Here is a 21735-nt window from a genome sequence, read left to right on the forward strand (position 1 = left end):
AAATAGTCACATTAACCTTTCACTAACCTTTCAATATTGCAAATAATTAAAAAAATAGCAACCAGGTAGAACATTAAAGTCATATGCCGGCATGTCTGAAATTGAATACTTCGCTACCATGTGAAAAACAATATGCAAGGCAAGTAGTATGTCTGTAGGTGAAAAATCCAAAGATGACTTAGTACTTTGAGTGAGATTCTGAAGTTCGTATTAGAGGTCTGCATTTCCGAGTGTGTGTGTGTGTGTGTGTGTGTGTGTGTGTGTGTGTGTGTAAATGAGAGAGAGAGAGAGCTTGGTGCTGTCTATGTGAGTGAATGAAAGAGAGTGTGATGCTGTCTGTGCAATAGTATCTGGATGCAGCCTTTATAATGCAAGCTGAGATTGCATCACTCAGCGAGGTGAGTGCAATAAAAAGCATTGGATGCAGCTCAGATTGCACTGCACCAGGTCTGCACCCAGACCCCTGTCTGTCTGTGTCTGTGTGTGTGTTTATACAGACAACTTGTTATAGGCTGTCTAGACTCTGTATAGCTGGGTGGTTTTTGGTTTTGTCCTGATTTTATGAATGGATATGATGCATCACAACTGATTAAGGAAGGTCAATATATGATAAGCCTTGGTTATTTAAGCAATGCATTATTTATTTGTTTGTTTGTTTTTTTTTGTTTGTTTGTTTATTTTTTATTTTATTTACTTTATTTTATTTATTTATTTATTTTTTTATTAATCAATTAATATATATATTTTTTTATTTTATTTGATTTATTCATTTAATTTTGTTTTATTAATTTGTATATTCATTTATTTTGTTTGCTTTATTATTTGCACAGTTATAATGGCACATATTCATCGCACTATGTTGCACTAGTTCATCTTGAATTGTACATACCCACTGTACGTATACATTTGTTATTATGTTTTTGTATTTATTTAATTTTAACAACAAGTTATATTTGAAGTTATACATATGCATTTTTTTTTCATATCTATCGGCATACCTAGTATTACATAGTATTAATAGCAACCTGTACATATATTCATCTATTGTAAATCTCTGTATATACCTCTCTGTATATATCTCTATGTACAACCTGTTTATAACGTTCATAGTACATCCATCTTTAAATATCACTATAATTTTTCTATAATTGCACTTTATAACGTATACCTGTATCCTGCACTTGCCTTGTACTTGTACATGGGAAGAAAATTCACAAATAGAACCTATTCATTACATAGTAACTCCTTGGCAACCATAAACAATCAGAAATGTGTTAAAGAAGAAACCATATAAAAATGTCTGGTCAAATCTAATACCCAACATGATGTGACTCAAAGTTTTTTCACATGGCTACACTTTTATATTTAATCAAACGTGTAAGAATTGACACAAAGTGGATGTACAGGTGATGTCAATGATACCCACAATATGTCAGTCTGTCTGCTGTTAATACTACTTAATTCGATAACCAAAGGAATCTCCGTTTGTCCTTTCAGAAAGTGTTGCTGCCGTCCTCGTCCTGCAGTGGTATCAGTGGCGGTCTGTGACAGAGGGGTAAGTGGTGTCTTCACTTTCAGGACTTGACCCTGTGCTGAGTAGCACTTTGATGGGAACCAATTACCCCCAGACAGCACCTGTCAACACACGGAGAGAGCGGACACAGATGAGGCAGATATTCACCTTTACACCCCACACACAACGGGAGCTGGCCTCCTGCTGCCTCGTGCTCTTTACTTTCAAGGGTCACACAGTGCACATCAAAAGAACAACATCTACTTCATTTAACTAATGTAGGAGCCCAAAGAAGCCCTTTACATGATGGATGACAGGAAGCTATTTCACCTTTTCTTTCTCTCATTCTACCTATTTCTCTGTCTATTTAACTGTACATATGCCTAAATATCTGTTCTAATATCTGACAGTGGTGGATTTTCTTTAGGTATTTTTGCTTCACTACTGTGAATATCTTTACTTTACAGGAGTATTTTTATTTTAAGGAATCTTTTACTTCACTTCATTCCAAAACAAAATACAGTGGTCTCTTGTTATTCACGGAGTTACGTTCTAAAAATAACCTTTATTTTAGCTTTATTTTCTATAATTATTATAGATGTTTTAAGACTCTAAAACCCCTCAATACACAGTTTATACACTTTTCTCAGACAGGCATTAACATTTTCACACTTTTCTCTCTTCTTTAAACTCTCAAAGTCCAAACCTTCGTATAAAAAATGTGTCCAGTATTATAGAATAAAAGCAAAGATCAAAACCATTTGATCTTCATTTACTGTATTTATTCCATAATGGCGCCCTACAGCCGTGTAACTTCTACCTTTCTTTAGCATGTCCAGAAGTCCAACTGTTTGGTGTGATGGTTAGCATCTTCCTCTGCCTGTTGGGTGCTACCGCAGGTGCCTCTGACGGTGCAGAATGTTTTGTCGACATTGTTGGTCAAAAACTTGCAAACATACAGTACAGCACTTTAGAGTCACACTGCTAGCAATCAAAGATTTATGTAAATTGATTAGTTGATTGATTGATTGATTGATGAATTGATTGATTGATTGATTGATTGATTGATTGATTGATTGATTGATTGATTGATTGATTGATTGATTGATTGATTGATTGATTGAAAATCAAATGCATGAAAAAAGCATGTCAAATTCAATTATTGTAATAGATAGATAGATACCGCTGTACCGCATGTCTTTGGACTGTGGGGGAAACCGGAGCATCCGGAGGAAACCCACATGAATGCTGGAAGAACATGCAACATCACAAATTACACAGAAAAAAAAAAACACGAAACTGCAAAGCCATGGAAAGTGAACCGCGTTATAGAGAGGGACAACCTTATTGTATTTTTCACTCCACTATATATTTATTTTCTAATTCTCACCTGCTCAGAGACACAAAAGTGGTGTTTAATTCATGAAAAAGCTGACTTTTATCAGTTGGCCCATTAAACTGGTTCGCAAACTGCACCGGACAATTCATTTTTAAATTTGACTGACACCTATTCATAAGACAACGTCTTAATGACTCAAACGATTCATTCAAATTGAGTCTCCAAGTAAATGATTCACTTATTCATATGATTCACTCAGAGTGAGTCTCTGGTAAATGATTAAATGATTTTACAAAGAGATCGAAAAGGGGTTCAGCATGTGAATGTGGTTTCACATGTTTTCACTTGATATATCCTGAATTATCATTATAGTTATTGGAGTATGACAAGGTTAAGTAATTAAGTAATTAACCTATTTTACTGCTTTTTCAAGATTTAAGATAAGTCTTAAATAAAGATAAGTGTCTCCAGAATGTGTCTGTAAAGTTTCAGCTCAAAAGACCCATCAGATTATTTATTATAGCTTTCAGAATATTGGTATTTTCTGCTCTGAACACAATGTAGCTGTTTTTGTTGCTCGTGCCTTTAATGCTAGTTCTCCCTGCCCACCATTGCAACGTGCCTGTCAGAGTGTGCCATAATCTCCTCCTCAGCTGTGTCAGATAAACAGCACAGTGACAGACATGAAGAAAGCAGATCTCACTTAATGTTTGTGAGAAATACTACAGTACAAACTTTACTAATGATTATTTGATGCATTTGTTGTGGAGTTAATTCAATTTTAATCCCATTTGCTTTGTGCATGTCCTGTCTTGTTCATATGATTATACCCATTACTACGGAGACATGTTAATAGGCAGCTGTCAATCATCTCAGTGGGTGAGGAAACCGCACTCCTATACTACTTTGTGATCAGCCTCAAAATGGAAAGGAATTTTATCCTATTTTAACGTCAGAAAATTAAGGTATATCACTTATATGACTGTGGACACACTATAGCTACACACAGCTCTGTCCAAACAGCTTCCAACAGATGATTTTTATCATAGGTGCCCTTTAAAATCTCTTGTAAAATAAACATTCATCGATAAGTACTTCTCCGTCTCTATGCCTATCGACAGTAGTCATTTGAAGTGGATTGAACCTTTCATCAAAGCTGTCCTAAAACTATTGAAAAAAACATTCTTGTCTTGGGACTATTTTAATCCACTTAGTTGACTACTCTATATACTCATCTATTTATCTAAATAATGTATCTATAAATGTTTGCTGCAATGTTTAATATTATAATGAGGATATGTGGCTATATAAAATGTCTTTTATCTTAGCCGTCGTCATGCTATTTTCTTTTATATCTCCATCCATATCTTCTCCATATCTATCTGGAAAATGAGAGAAGTCCAATGGACTACTTGTGGAAATGGGGCCGTGGGAAGTGAGTGGCTCTTTGCGGTGTGTTTACAAATGCTTTGTGCTCCGAAGATTCCTTATATTGAGAGTTCATGCCTTGACCTTCATTTTCACTAGGCACTGTGTAATCTTCTTCATTATTTAAACTTTTTCCTCTGCTTCCCCTGGAGACCACTCAAACACGCATTTGTGACCTTGTTTTAGATAGTGTTGTATAATTATCGTTGTCAATCTGTTCTAAGCAAATGCCTAAGGTTGTGTATCTTTTTTTCCAGTCTGAATTTCGATTCTCTTCCGATATGTAAGCATTCTTAAAAGTGCACATGCAGTTGTTTTTTTATTATTTATTTTAACACTGGCCTACTTTGTGGCATACATTGTGTGTTTTCATGTTTGTGTTGTATGAAGAATCCTCACATGCTTAGCATGCAGAAATGTAGCGACAGCAGAGAAGCTTAAAGCCTTCAAGCAACACTGTTAGGAGAAGACCCAAGAGAAAGACTAGGCAGAAGCTCCATGCCTTCTGAAGTCTACTTTCGGGCATTAAATTTACAAAAGAGAGAGAGAGATAAAGAGAAGGGAGAGAGAGCTGCCTACCACAGCAGAGCAGAGCCGCCATTTGCACAGAATTAGGTCAACACTTTCTCCTCCACTCCTTCTCTTCCCTCCCTCTCTCTCGCTCCCGCTTCTCTCCGCTCGTCTCTTCTCCTCAGCCGCCCGATTATAAATTCTCTTTCACATCATAAGAGCAGCTGGCAGTGGAGTGGGAGAGAGAACAGCAGAATACAAGCCCTCAAGTCTGTCCCTCTCACGTGTGAGCTGCTAGTGTCTTTAATGCATGGAGGAGAGAGTCGCTCTCAAACCCTGCAACTCGCCATCAGCACAGTGGGAAACAGAAACAGGTGCATGCTGGGCAGAGAGGAAAAGGGTGTTTACCAAAGAGAAAATGGCTCTAGAAAAATTGAAAATGAAATCAGAAACAAAGAATTGCTACATAAACAGTATGATTGGTACATTATATAAAAAATTATTTATTTATTTGTCTGTCTGTGTCTGTTCGTCTATCTATCTATCTATCTATCTATCTATCTATCTATCTATCTATCTATCTATCTATCTATCTATCTATCTATCTATCTATCTGTCTGTCTGTCTGTCTGTCTGTCTGTCTGTCTGTCTGTCTGTCTGTCTATCTATCTATCTATCTATCTATCTGTATCTCTGTCTATCTATCTATCTATCTATCTATCTATCTATCTATCTATCTATCTATCTATCTATCTATCTATCTATCTGTCTGTCTGTCTGTCTGTCTGTCTGTCTGTCTGTCTGTCTGTCTGTCTGTCTATCTATCTATCTATCTATCTACAGAAATAAAAAGCAAATAAATGTAAACAATAGATAATATGAGTTTTACATTATCTTAAGAGAATTGAATGGAAAGTCCATCACCACAGTGTTTGGATGGTTGCCATAGTATTATTATGCAGTTGCTATGCTGTTTTGGTTGGTTGCTAGGTGGCTACTTACTATTTGGTTGCTGATTTGTATACCTTCCTGCCAAATCGCTGAGTAATGTCATCTTAGGCATGGTCGCATGCTGCTAGAACAGCATTTGTCACATTGGCCTGTTCATTTCCAGTGTTTCAGAGCCCGTTTGTAACATTTGCAAAAACCTGCAAAAACTCACTTCATAAAAAAAAGAGAAGTTTCTAACGCCTGAGGCTTATGGAAATATCTGCTGTAAACTTGGCGCATAAAATACTGAAATATACTGTACCTCCTGCATGAAATGGAGCTTTGAGAGCAGCGAAACCTTTAAACAAGGGAATCATGGGAGAAGGAGTTGAGTGAATAAAGAGGCCTGCGCTGATCATTAGAGTATAAGATGGCGCCGTGTCTGAGAGGCATGTATGATTTATGAGAGCTGGCACAGCTGAGTGCAGTCTTGGGCGATCTGTCATCTCAGTCCCTCTGTTTTCTTCTCTTCTCTCTCTCCCCCTTCCTCCTTCTCACTGTCTTCCTCCCGTACAGGAGAGATGGACTGAAATGTCAGGTTAAAACAGTGTTTAGGAAGGGTCAACTACTGGGACAAACACTCGAAGGCTATACTTTTGGCCAAAACTGGATATTGAAAAACAGACGTCTATATTCAGTTAAAGGCTAAATTATTAGCCCTTCTGTGACATTTCTGTTCTTTTTAAAATATTTTCCCTGTGATCTTTAATGGAGCAAGGTATTTCCTATTGTACTTTTTTTCTTTTCCGGTTTTACTTTTAGTTTGGATGCAATAAAAACATTTTTTATATGATAGATGGATGGATGAATGGATGGATGGATGGATTGATAGATAGATAGATAGATAGATAGATAGATAGATAGATAGATAGATAGATAGATAGATAGATAGATAGATAGATAGATAGATAGATAGATAGATAGATAGATAGATAGATAGATAGATAGATAGATAGATAGATAGAACCGCCATCTTGGAATTTGATTGTGTCTGATGTCACATGGTTAGTTCTGTCAAAGTCCCCTTAAGGCAAGTTATTTCACACAGCGACCATCTTTGAAATGCCTCTCGGGCAGTATGCTCAGGCATTCAATTTGAATGGGTAAACATCAAACTCTTTACATTACATGTTTGGAATCATCAATAAAATTAAACATCAACCGTCTTATAAGTTTTTTTTTTTTTCTAGATGTCCGAATCAAACAAAATCAGCATATTTTTAGGTTGCCCAAGCGAATGACAGGACGGACTGTACCTTGCAATGGTTTACAAATGATTACAAAACCAAAGACATTTGTTTTCATTTGCACTCGGTTTATTTAAACGTACAGATTTCAAGCTTTATGTGGATATATTTCTTATGTCTTTGAAGCAAGTATTCGCTAAGATTCCAGTGTGTTTGTTGAGCACCAAACTGTTACAGTTTTCCTCATTAAAAACTATACGAGTGGCATGTCTTGTGTATTCTATATTCTTTGATTACGCTGCCTGTCTGAGTTTCAACCATAGTTTCAACAAGGTCCAGTACCTTCGTAAGTGTCAGATACTTCCACTTTTCACTACTACAGCTGCTCACCTCTTTTCGTGTTCAAACCAATCTAAAATCTGTGCTGTTTTTTACATGGCAGTTTTTTAGGTCCTTCATACATGTTGAGAAATCAAGTTTATCGTTCTTGAAAATGGAATTTGTCTAGATATAATCTACAAAGAAATTATTTTGTAAAGTGTGAAGATATGTATGAATTTACTTGCATTATTTCAGATTTAAATCCCCTTGTCAGTCAGCGCTGCACCAGTGTGAGAGAATTGACCAAAGTACTTCAAACGAAAGGTATTTAAAAGAAAAATGGAAAATGCATAAATATTTTGATGTATATTAGACACAACTTGATGCTTGTAATTTCACCAGCTCTGGAATGCATGTCCACAACTTCACACATTGGGTTAAATTAGGCTTTGCTGTCTCCATGTTCAGTCCATTGTTTCTACTGTATCTGTTCAGCTGAGGGAATGGAACCAACCCTGTGACGTCAGACAATAGGATATTCCAAGATGGTAGCAACCTTGCCCTTAAAGCTATAGTAAAACATGCCCTTTTCTTCAAAATGGTTACATTAATCAGGTTTGTTTAATTTACTTCCACTTTAAGGCTATATATACATCGTTTTTTTATGCATCAGTGTGAACATGGCCTAAATCACAATTTATTCTAAATACTGTTTGCCGCAATTAACTAGTAAAATATTATGTACTGTCTTCATGTTAGGAGACAAAGGAAACTGGTTATTACGGAAATTATTTGTTAAAACTATACATATATATATATATTATATGATATATTCTCTCTAAAGAGCAGCACTTGTGACATATTTTTAAAGTATTAAAATTACTAATAATTTTCCACCTGTTCATTCTGTCGACCATGGCAGAAGTAATTTATCAAATGATGATCAAGTGATGGAGATGAGTATTATACCCGGGCATATATCCAGACACACTGCGCACTTTCTGCATTCTAAAAAGCTGATTCAGGTGCCTGGATCACAGTGCCAATGTACTGTAGTATGCCAGATTGCTCTAGTCTGCTGCATCCGCTACCACTCACAATATGGCAATTGCACCTTGCAGACTGCTTTTGACAGTTTTTGTGGGCATGTTTGTGCCATTACGAGATTTGCATAATTCTGTTATTGAACTGGAAGCCGAAAAAAAGACGCTATCAAGCACAATTTTCCATTTCTGTCTATTACACTGATGCTTTTTTTGGTGTGATATGCATCAAAAGGTCATTATAATCAGTTATAGAGATGTGGTATTCAGCCTTTTATTCATCTGTCTTATTTATCACACATCTCATCAGGCCTTTGTATCTCACAGCACAGCGTGGGCTCTTCTTGACTGTTAGGAAAGAGAAAGACAGAAAGAGAAAGGCAGGGTCGAGTGTGAGAAAAGAGAGAGAAAATAGAAACTATAGCTCCCCGTCCTTTATCTGCGCAATAATGCAGTGACTATTACACAGATAAGCTGCATTATTTCATAGAACACGTGTGATTGCACATGATTGCAAAGTAGAGTTTTATTTCAATCTGAGTGCTGCTTACACATGCAAAACACAGTGCCATCTTCCTAGGGTGTTGAGTGTGGCTGCCAGGGAGTTTCGATGTTATTTCTACGGGTTTTTAAGTGCTGTTTGCTTATTCTTAGATTCTTAAATTTTTTGGTCATATGCAAGGACATTAATGGATTTTGTTTTATTATTATTATTCTGGTTGTTTGCTATACTGTAAAAAAATGCTGAGATCCACACAATTTCTTCATGTTGTCCCAACACTAATCGATCAAGTTAATTTAATAGTTTTTACAAAAATTAAGTAGATTTAATGTAAAATAATTAAGTTTGGCCAAAGAATTAAGCATTAAGTTGTTTAAACTCATTTTGAATAAGTAGTTTGAACAAGAATCAAAAGTGCTTATTTGAGAGAAGAGTACATTGTAAGAAATGCTGTTCCACACAATTCCTTCATAATGTCCCAATACAAATCTATTAAGTTAACTTTATTGTTACAAATTCAAATGGATTGAACATAAAACTAAATTTGTCCCAATTAACACTTAAGAATTGTGTTGTTTCAACTAATTTTAAATAAGTAGTTTGAACAAGCAGCAAAAGTCAGCTTTTGAGTGTAGGATATGGGTAGGTTGTTGTTAGGGTGTCTTAGGTGGTTTCTAAGATATGCAGAATTCTGTGTTCCTAGGGTGTTCTGGGTGGTTGCTAGCCTAGGCATTGGTGGTAGGTGATTACCGCCTTCTGGATGTTTGCTAAAGCATTGGTAGGTTGTTGCTGGGGCCTTGTGGTTGATCGCTAGAGTGTTTTTATTTGGTTCTGGGCTCTGTTCATGCTATGGTATAGTTGCTAGGGCATAGGTCAATTGGGAAAATTGTGTGGTTGAGAGGGTATAGGTGGTGGTTGCGATTGAAGATGTTTATATGTGCTTTTTAGGGTTTTTGGACCTATGTTTTGGTTGGTTGCTAGGACACTAATGGCCAGTTTCCACTGAGTGGTATGGTATGGTATGGTACGGTAAACTTTTATGGCCATTTCCACTAAAAAAAAGTTACTACTAGCCTAAAAGGTACTTACCATACCATTTTTTGGGTACCCTTTCGGAAGGGTACCTAGCACAAAAGGGTACCAAAAGGCTGAGCAAGACACGCAGCTGAACACTACTGGTTTACATAAATATGTCACTAGCTTGTGGACAAGCTCATGGACATATATATATATATATATATATATATATATATATATATATATATATATATATATATATATATATATATATAAAATACTATTATATATTTTATATAATATATACATATAATTAGCTACTTCCAGTTGCAACCCATCACTGGGAAACATCCATACACACTCATTTACACACATACACTCTGGACAATTTAGTCGTCCCAATTCACCTGTACTGCACGTTTTTAGACTTGTGATGCATGCAAACTTTACACAGAAACATCAACTGACCCAGCCGATGCTCGAACCAGCGACCTTCTTGCTGTGAGGCAAACGTGCTACCCACTTCGCCACCGTGCAGCCCTTCCTACAGTGTGTTTTCGAAAATTTCACCTACTTGACGATCTGCCATACAAGAGAAAACAACACACCATTCCTTTATAAACCAAAGAATGTGAGGTATCATTCATCTCTGTAGCACAAACAGTGGGGGAAGTGTATGAGCAATAGCAATAGTGATTTTTTCCTTAGCCAGCAGTACTAATACTGGCTGTGATTTTATTCTCTTTGGCACAAAAGCAGAGTCTCACCTGGCTGTTTCATCTTAAACATCCTGTTCACTGGGGATTCCTGGGTGGATATGTTTGGAGTAGTGAGGTGGAAATGTGGGACATGGGAAGCATTCCAGTTAAAAAATGAACGCCTACTCAGCCCACGCTGTTTTCAGATGCTAGCACTGATGCTAATGTAGGTCAGAGCTGTCCATTCTTGCTCCTTAGAGGCTACTGTGTAGATATAGCAGCTAACTGTATATTACCATAGGTCTACCTCCATGAGGTTTATTTATAGACAAAGCCACACTGTTCTCTGCTGTTCATTATAAATAGCTTTGTACAATTGATAATAAAATGATCATTAGGTCATTGAAAAAAGCTTTGAGCATGGCTATTTTGGAAGGAATTATCTATTTTTAGATAACTTCTGTAACATGAAAATAATATCTATCTATCTATCTATCTATCTATCTATCTATCTATCTGTCTGTCTGTCTGTCTGTCTGTCTGTCTGTCTGTCTGTCTGTCTGTCTGTCTGTCTAATAAGCAAATATAGTATTTTGACTTTGACTTGACAGTAGGCCTATAAATATTTTAACATTTGTAAACACACATACAGTTACTTGAGAAGCAATCTTTATATTATATATAAAGAATTTGTTTCTGTTTTTGCTTAAGGCTTTTGCTTAATACAACCTAATATTAATGAATTGATTTTTAATTAATTAAATGAATAGTTTGAATGCAAAAACCTCTAAATGTTGTGTGAAATTTTCCTCTAAAATGAGAATTCTTATCAGGCTCCTGTGTGTATGTTTAGTAATATCACTTTTATGGCAAAGAATAAGTCTTTAAAGTAAAATAACTCAACATAAAGAAAGGAGGCTGAGAAAAATGTTCATTTTTGATTGAATTTTCAGACAGCACTTAGAACTTTTTGCATCTGAACTCTTCAAATATCAATGCCTTTGTTTATTTATTAACGATAAAAACAAATACAAACAGATTCTATTACATTTATTTTGGTTTGTACATATTTTGTGTTTTGACTTAACCCTCTTTTCAGGATTTTTATTTGCTTTAATTGTTTTGTTTAGAACAATTATCAATAATAATAGTAATAATAACTCTAGCAACATTTTTCCTTTTTTATGAAAAGAATATCACTGAACAATATATAAAAAAGTTATATAATACATATATATATATATAATTATATATATATATATATATATAATTAATTAATTAGATTAATTATATTAATTAAAATGTTGTGTGTGTGTATATATATATATATATATATATATATATATATATATATATATATATATATATATATATATATATATATATATATATATATATATATATACATACATACATACATACATTTTTGCGAATGTAAAACCAGTATGCGATCTGCTTTGAAGGTGAGATGTGCTCCAGCAGGGGGTGCGTGAAGCAGTCTTGCCCCCCAGCAGCTCTGCCGTCTTTGGTTGCTCAGCATTTACAAGCTGGACCAACTCTGATTGGCCGCCACATCAATAGACGATAAGCATTTACTGACTTGACAGTTCCTGATTGGATGAGCTGAGCCCTGTCTGGGCTTCCCCATTGTAACTCAGACAGTGGGGTACGTCAGTGTGGCAGACACATCAGTGGCATTTACCAGCCAAAACCCACAGATAATTCATTAGAAGAACAGGAGGAACATCATATTGAATGCTTTTAACCCAACAAACATTAGCCTTTATCTTCAAAATGTGAACTTAGATTTATCAAGCAACATAATGAGTTGTTTTTGTACAGCTGAATGACCTATATATGTATTGGATTTTCATTTATTTACACAAGATGCATTATTTTAGATGCCCTTTTATATTTTGTGAATTCCTCATGCTGTATTTTCACCAATTTGGGGGATTTTAATACAAAATGTGTATGCTAGTAAGTCTGTAACACCCAAAAGCTCGATCCCAGCTGTCGGCATGTTACCCAAACCTTCCCCCACTCGCCATCCCTCACACACACACACACACACACACACACTTACCCGTCCTATTGTTCCTATTGAACACAGGGACCAGTGTTATTGACTCAGCACACACACTGACCACTGCCTGGCCTCGCTTCAATACTACCATCAACAACACACCCCACTAACACTCTCCGCCATTTCTCTCCACACACACACACACACCACCACCACAACCAACTGGCACATAAATGAGGAGGAGGGATGGATGCCTAAGGGTGGAGAGTATGAAGTAAAAAACCCAAGCGGTGATATGAAGGACAAAATAGAGAGAGCATCAGGTATTACCAGACACCCAAATAATAGTGGATTGTCCGTCAGATGAGCGAATAGCCTATATAACCGTCTGCCAAATGAGATGATGACTGGGAGATGGGAAGATGGAGGTGCGGTGATGAGATTTAGAGGAGACGGAGGAAGAGAAAGTGAGGGGAAGAGCGTAGAGTGTGTAAGCGACGACTGGACTGAGTGATTAGTCTGTGCTGGGTGAAGGGACTCTAATGGCCGCCGTGTGAGCGGGGGATCGTGACTAATGAGAAGTCAGACAAAACCCCCCGCATGTCTCCCATGGACACCACCCCAGCACAGAGACACACCGCTGAGAGACGGAGAGGGCGAGGGAGGGGCTGATCTTTAGGAGATTTTACATTCGGTTATTTCGAGGGCTTTGTTGATTGGTGTTGTTTGCCTCTATGAAGATTACTGTCATTTTCATAGACATTGGGATTATTAATATCTTCAAAACCTTGCTGATAAACTGATGTGCATAATCTACAACAATTATCTGATTCATAGTTTGTACTGTATTTAAAAACATTTTTAAAAAATTGTGGGAAAATGACTGAAGTTTAAACTCATTGAAGTTTTAAAGACTGTTTTTAATTCCTCTATATAATCAGAGGTTATTGTAGGTCAGAATACACTAAGGCCCATTGCCAATCTTATTTTTTACCCCTTACCCTTCCCCTTGGCCCTTAAGTGTGAAGAGGAAGGGCATCAAAAAAAAAAAAAAAAAAAAAACACTACTACAACACCTGCACGTCATCATATGTCATCGCAATCTCTTGCTTCATACGAGATGGATGATCACGTTGCGTTATATTTGGGTATTTATCTTCAGGAAATCACTGAAGGCAACAATATCATGTTATCATGACGATATAGTATGACAATAAGCTTGTAACTATACTGTATATTTACACCGTGACCACATTCATCTATGTGAACACATGAAAACAACATTACTATTATAGCAGACAGACACTGTAAAAAGGTCACCCCTAGCCACTAGACTTTTCTGACAGTGGATTCGAGTGTCATCGAGTGTCAGAATGTTGTGGGACTGCTAAACAGGAGTAATTATTAGGGATTACAGATAGCGAAATTTAGCGTTTTTATTTTAACGTTTGCCGATGCAGTGGTGCGGTAGGTAGTGCTGTTGCCTTACAGCAAGAAGGTCGCTGGTTCGAGCCTTGGCTGGGTCAGTTGGCATTTCTGTATGGAGTTTGCATGTTCTCCTCACATTTGCCTGGGTTTCCTCCAGGTGCTCCGGTTTCCCCCACAGTCCAAAGACATGCGGTATAGGTGAATGGGTAGGCTAAATTGTCCGTAATGTATGAGTATGTATGGATGTTTCCTAGAGATGGGTTGCAGCTGGAAGGGCATCTGCTAAAACATATGCTGGATAAATTGGCGGTTTATTTCTCTGTGGCAACCCCAGATTAATAAAGGGACTAAGCCAAAAAGAAAATGAATGAATGAAGGAATGAATGAATGAACGAATGAATGAATGAAATTCAACTTTTTTTTAAACTTGATGGTAAAACACAAATGCCATTATGAATATGTTTAAACCTATGCTTGTTTGTTGTAAAAATTCAGAATAATGACCAAAAAATGCTAATTTGAGCATCTCCTGACTTCTGTTTGCAGCCATGCTGCCGTTGTAGATGGTGTATTCTGGGAAATTTTCCTACCCCTTGGTTTCGAGTGTGGTCCTAAAAAATCTCTGTTTCAAGGGGTATCTAGCCCTTCCTCTTAGCCCTACACCTTCAAGCTAAAGAGAATTGGGACACCCTTACCCCTTCTTGTGAACATGCAAAACGAGGGGAAGGGCTAAGGGGTATAATTGGAATTAGAACTAAATACAAAACACTAAAATCTAAAATGCGTTTTGTACATAAATTAAATGTGATTTAAATAAATACATAAATTGGATTCACTAAAGCATCAATCACCCCTCATAATTTGAAACTATGGGTGAAACTATGTCATTCAAGTATACGGTTAAATTTATGCGCAAGACTGGATTATTGAACTAAGGACATGCGAATAAATCCATCCAGCAAGTCAAAGAGAACAAAATGGTCACTTTCTGATTAACTGGCGCCAAACATCAAAAGTAAAAACGGAATTTACTGCGGCACAAGAAGCTGCTTCAATCTTTTCTTTATTTAATAAATGACTTGCACCTCAGAAGATAATGCTGACGCAATGAATGCGTGGTGGCATTTGAAGACGTGAAATGCAGAGCACAGACGATCTTTACAATTCTGGAGGTCATCAATAATATAACACTAATACTGAAATAGTTAAGGCATTTTAGAATGACCAAAAAAACATTTCAAATGTTTTACAGTGTGCTCAGCCAGCTGGTTTGTCCATTCACACACACTTTTATCTTCACATGATCTCTTGTAACTAAATCACATGACTTTTTTATTGTGCATTTTCTGGAATTTGTTTGGTAAAAGTGTTTCCATCGTAGTTTATGTGCATCTTTTCTTATTGAATAAAAAGTTTATCCTACTTAATCATGCGCATACGTTTTTATGCACATTTTCAAAACTTATGCGCGTCTTGGTGTTTACATCAACTGTCCATCCAATGGACATCCAAAATGCACATAAAAAAGGTGAATAGAAATATTGCTAACGTATAATTCACATCCATCTAAAAACTGTAAGTAAATAGGTATCATTAACTTTCTAGTTTCATCAGAATATCTTCTTTAGTCTTCAACAGAATGTTATACAAATATTTTGTAAATTGTTACACTGTAAAACCCAAAAAATTAAGGTAACTCAAACCATTTGAGGAAATGGATTGCAACAAACCATTTAAGTTCAAAAAGTAATCCTAATGAGTTCTGTGAACTTAATCCATTTGAGTAAACGAAGCAATTTGAGCACGGTAAAACCCAATCAGGGCCGGAGTGGGACTCTTTTTCAGCCCTGGAGTTTCAAGCCTCAGACCGGCCCACCTCAGTTCACCACTGACTATATTAAAATAAGGTTATTTCCAATTCAGTTTCTAATTACACTATCACGTCTTTTTTTGAGAAAACAGCTCTTTTAGAACTTCAAATGTTCAACAACCCTTACAGTATTATGTCTTAACAATAAAAATAAAAAAATAAAAACTGTTACTCAGACAAGGACCGAACCCAGGTTGGCCACATTGTAATCTTACATACTAACCACTGTACCACAACAGCTGTACGTTGAACAGTGACTTATCTAGTTATATCATCATTAACCAGCATCCTGCTCACGAGGCTACGAGAAAATAGATAAAAAGAGCAGAGCTGCGGTAAAATAATGAATAAGAAGGCTGTGGTCAAGTAAATAAATTTATTATTTTTAAAAAGTGTGACTGCTGAGAGCAACCGATTCTGGAACTAGGGACACCGGCCCTCGCGGCCAAAAAACGGACAGGCCCACCGGGAATTCTCCCGGTCCTCCCGATTAGCCAATCCGGGCCTGAACCCAATACATGAAGAGAACTCAAACCTACTGAGTACTGTAAAACCCAGCAAGTTAGGGCAACCCAAACCCATTTGAGTTAACTACACTCATTTAGATTTAAAGTAATAAACGGCAAGTTATAAAATTGACTGTTAAGTTTTACAGTGTTGTAAAATATTTTAAAATGAACACCTACTGGATTGAAGCACTTAGGTTTACATTAATAAAAAAGAAATAATAAAATATATGAAAAGCATTTATGAAACCTTGAATTTTTTTTAAAAATTCGGTTTACACAAACTTTACAACGTTGGTTTTCACATCAAACAAGCATGTTTTAACATTGGAAGTTGGTAAATGTGAATGAAAGCCTAAAATAAATCTGTTCGTCATATAATGCTTGAGTTTCGTTTTTTATGTAACAGTTTAACGAGAATCAGCTTTAAATGGAGGGTGTTGATGTAATTATGAGGGTTTTTAATTTCAGTTCATTTACTTTGAAATAAATGTAAGTGTATATTTACTTTCTGATAGGTCTGTAGATTTAATTATATATTTGTATACATTTATTTTTATATTTCTGATTGGCTATTCACATGAAAACAAAACTAACATTTAAATAGAAAAATAAAACTAAATTAAATGCTGAAATGAATGTGTGTTGATTCTGTTTGAACAAGCTTTAAACTGCCCTGTTATTCTGCAGTAATTACATTTTATCGGATTGAATTCATTATTTGATCTACATTTAAGTACATGATCCACATTTGCTATCAATATTTGGATAGATTCCATTTAATTCAGGGTCTCTGAATCAAACACTGTCATTTCTGTGTTCCAAAGTAGTAAGAGACAAGACAGTTTTAACATCTCAGTTGTTTCTCCTAGCTATGTTTTCATTCAATGACGCAATTTAGGCCTAGATTTTTGCACAAAACTGGAATTACACATAAAACATTTGCGAATCCACATCTCTGTTTCAAATATCAAATAGAAAAATTTAATTTGGAACTTGCACCTTAAAAGAAGACAAAACGCAATCAACAAACAGTGGTTTTTAGAGACATGAGGCACAGATACTCAAGAGTTCTGAAGGTAATAAAACCAAAACACTTGATGACGGGCTGAGAGATTTTAGTATCACCGAAATAACATTCAGATGTTGTGCAATGTGGTTGGCCAACTGGTTTGTCCATTAATGCCATTCCATCTTCCCTATTTTTGTTTAATCTGTTAAACTAAATCATATCAATTTTCTGACGTGCATTCTGGAATTTTATCCAGTAAATGTGTTTCCATCATAGTTTGTGTTTATTTTTTGTATTAGATAAAATGTTTATCCTATACTCACTTGTGTGCAAGTTTTGATGCACATTTTCAAATTGCCTTGGCGTTAACATTAAGCATTTTTTAAACATTTTTAATGTAGAAAAAAACACTTGAAATTTAAAATAAAATGACACTTTTTTAGATTTTAACTCCTCTCCCTTCCCTCCCCCAAAGCATCCAAATTTAGTTGATCAGGTAAATGTATTGTTATAAGTGGGCTAAGGCAAATAAAAACATATACTGTATTCCACTTACAAAAATACACATATCGATCAATTAACCAGTAGCGTGAGAGGTATTTGCTTGTGCAATTGCATGGTTTTGTTCCAAAAATTGTATAAACAGATCCCAAATTTTATGGGACTCTTTTGATTTGCAATTTATACTGTAGGTGATTCTTTTCAGTGCACTGTAATGTGTCAAATCTTTCAGCCAGTGGTCAATAGATGGACTTTCTGTTTTCCAATAAAGTGCTAATAAAGTGCTATCAAACACCTTGCAATAACAAGACACAAGTCAGTCATTTTAGTTTAATAACCTGATAATGACAAACTTACAGGACAAAAACCCAATACACACATTTCAGGTATCACTGGAATTGGTTTTAAAATAATTGAGGAGGTTAATGTGATTACGTTTCGCCAGAAAATCTTAACCACCTCACATTCCCAGATACAATGAAAGTATGTTCCTATATGTTTTTGGCATTTGAAACATATATCTGGAATGTTTGGGTTAAACTTGTTCAGTTTTTCAGGTGTGATTCACATATGCATTGCCCAGTTATATTGAGTCATTTTAAATCTAGTATAAATTGATAAGTTCTGGGCTTTAACGCATATTTGGCTCCACTCTCTGTTATGTCATTTTTCAAATCTGTACACCAAGAATCTTTCTTGGGTCCTGATGTTTCTTTAGAGGCATTGACCAATTACAACAACAAAATATAATTTGTCATAGGATTCTCATAAAACATTTATTTTTTTATTCAGTTTGGTCAAGGTAGTAAGTAGTTAACATTAAGCATTTTTATGCTATATTCCAAAATGTGCAATAAAAAGTTGATTGGAAACATTGCTAGAGGATCTAATGTAGAGCAAACCCCACTCTCATTTTTCTCACGTCTCTATAGTTTCAAAAGACCTACAATGGCTCAAATTGAACTTCGCTATGACTAAATACTAGTCTACGATCAAAACTGAGAGATTTCAGTATGAGCCATGCTACTTATAACTGCTCTTTGCCAACAATTGTTTCATTTGTGTATTTATTTAATGAAATATTTGGTGAAATATGTAAGATAAGGGTCACACAGTGAAATACGAGTGCCCCGTTATGTCTCGTGAGCTGTGAAATCTTCCCCTGGGTACCAATCTCTCCTCCCTCCAAATGCCAGGCATTCCAAAAGAATTCCCCAAATTCCCTCGGCTCCATCAAAGGTTTCACTCTGTTTTGAACACACGTCTCAAGTGTTTACATACCACAGTGCAAGCTGATTCTTGTAAAACTCGCTAATTCCCACAAACAGCTGATCCCACGCAAGTAGGGTCTTTTTTATTGACATTACAGTTACATTACCGCTTAATACTGGAGCATCCCAAACAAACTCTGGCAAGATGTCTGTTACTTGCAGAGAGATATTGATTGAGCAATCCAAAAAGATTCCCTCCAATAGATCAGCAAGTGCAAACACAGGACTTGCACTGTAACAGAGAAACAACACAATGAGCCTCTGTCAATGGCTAATTATGTAAATAGCTAATAGAGCTATTTAGTCATTCAGGTCCTTTTGTTGAGCTGTTCAATGGTTTACAGTCCTTGCCGTTTATTTATGACCAGGACTGTAGGAATTCATGAGCTTTTTTTATTCTTATCAGCCCATCGAAAGCAAACATGGCCTACTTTAAATTGTATAGAGTGCTAACGAGGCAAGCCTGAATGTCCACGAGTCCTACATTTCTTTGAGAGAGACGAATATAGTGGCTCGCAACACATACTGTGGCTGCAATCTTTGATCTTAGGCCCGTCTCCTGCTGTGCTGTTTTCCTTTGTAAAAAAATCCTTTCCTTTACAAAATTTATGGCTACAATTTAGGGATTATATAATCAGCGATTGCTTTTATGTAAAAACCTTGCAAAAAGCAATTCAATAGTGTAAAATATAGTCATAGTTGTATAACTGTTTTTCAATGCATATACAAATTAAATTAAAAGGGTGGTGAGCTATTTATATATATATATGAGCAAAGTAGCAGTGCGATATGGTGCACTGGTGGGAGGCGTGCATTGTGGTTAGTGTCCCACCAGTGATGACATACAACTATATCATACTGCTACGAGTGTGATATTGCGTCTATAAAACAGTTTGACGGCATAATCGTGTATATAAAAAGGAAATTAAACATAAGAGTCTAAAAATCCTTTTGCACAATGAATTACTTTCTTCTTCCATTCATTCACATCTGCAGCTGATATCAGAACAGCAGAAATCGTTGCTACTTCATATGCATCACTTTAGAGCTAATATTTGAATGATTCTCAAGCATAATATCTAAAAAGATGACCAAACAGGTGATTTTGCGAGATTATAAGGCTGAACAACATGAAATGCCATCAATCTATATATATTTCCCAGTATATCTCTGTTGGAATCGGGAGATCACATTAATTAACCACAAAAAAGTCAAATCAGTGCAAACACTACTAGATTACTGTTGTGTTTGCAATAAGGAAAATGCTAAACACATGCAGGCATTTCTTTTTTCATTTTACTGAACTAGTCACTTACCAGTTTAATAATGATTTTATCAGCTGTAGTTAGAAATTACACTGAGTTTTCTTCTCTAAGGGGTTATCATGCAGTCTCTGTCACCATCTTGTGGATGAACAACATCAACAATCTTTGCTCTGCTCAGTATGACAGGCTAATGGCATCCGATGTGCTGTATCGCTAAAATTATAAATAATTAAAATAGTCACTCTCCTTATAAATAAACTACATAGTTGCAATCTAAACAACATTATTGCCTGAAAGTCTCAAAAGTACAATATGTTGTCCAACACCAGCAATATTTGTCAAATTTTAGTGAGTTCATTGATCTGCTGTCACTCTATGTGGGCGGAGTAATACACAAGAGTGAGGAAGCTGTAGGACTGCTGTTATTACGACTATCAGCCAATCAGATTCGAGAACTACTCATCAAATTAGAAGTTTGTTTCGACATAATATGTGTGTGTGTTATATATTTATTATGTATATATGATACACACATACATATAAAACAAAACTATAACACTATTTTGTTACATGGATTTTTAGAATGTATTATTTTATATAACTTATCATTTTTATATAATGTATAACTTGTATCATATATAATTTTTATCTAAATGTATATAAACATTTCTCAAATATATGCATGCATGTCATATACAAAAATATATATTTACACAGCACACACACATATATGTCGAAACTTTTATTTTGGATGTGATCAATTTTGATTTTTTTTTCACATCACTAATATCCTTGTGGAACAAATAACTAAATTATGAATGAGATCTTGAAATATCAGCCAAAATGTTACCATAACTTTCTATAATAAGCCAAATTTAACTGTGTATTTCTTTAAATATTTCAGCAAGCAATTACATTACTTATAAGCATCTTTCAGTTTCAGAACTTAAACATTTGTCATTTCAAACTGCACTGTAAAAATGTCAGTCCTGTTCTTGTCAACCTTTTCTTTTTCTGAAGGCATAATTACATCCCACTGTTTCGATTTAGCTTGGCATGGTGTAATTTAGTATCACTCAAAATCTTTATTTGTTTGATCGAACGTTTAAGTCATAGAGAAATCCATTTAAGCACTAGTTTCACAAGATGACCCAACTATTGCAAATTCAATGCGCATTTTACTCTTACTCATCATGCACCTCGACGGGGCTTCACATCCTGTACTCTGAACATGTCTGCACCCACACCCCTCTTTTCTGATTTGATGAGCCTGAACACAATCCACAGATGTTATTAGTAACCCCAGTA

The 21735-nt window shown here is 35.7% G+C and overlaps 1 long non-coding RNA gene across 2 annotated transcripts in view; it reads right to left on the reverse strand.

The window, feature by feature from the left end:
- Positions 1 to 938: 938 nt before the first annotated feature.
- LOC141379120 (uncharacterized) overlaps positions 939 to 21735 on the reverse strand; it is a 49161-nt gene continuing 28364 nt past the window's right edge. For both annotated transcript variants that reach the window (XR_012395113.1, XR_012395112.1), the window contains 6 exons: positions 6043 to 6306; positions 5793 to 5938; positions 4860 to 5171; positions 2697 to 2761; positions 2334 to 2459; positions 939 to 1635 (listed from right to left, as the gene is read on the reverse strand). This is a non-coding gene — a long non-coding RNA (uncharacterized lncRNA). The remainder of the gene's footprint in view (positions 1636 to 2333; positions 2460 to 2696; positions 2762 to 4859; positions 5172 to 5792; positions 5939 to 6042; positions 6307 to 21735) is intronic.

Source organism: Danio rerio, chromosome 19 (assembly GCF_049306965.1).
Source record: "Danio rerio strain Tuebingen ecotype United States chromosome 19, GRCz12tu, whole genome shotgun sequence".
NCBI lineage: Eukaryota > Metazoa > Chordata > Actinopteri > Cypriniformes > Danionidae > Danio > Danio rerio.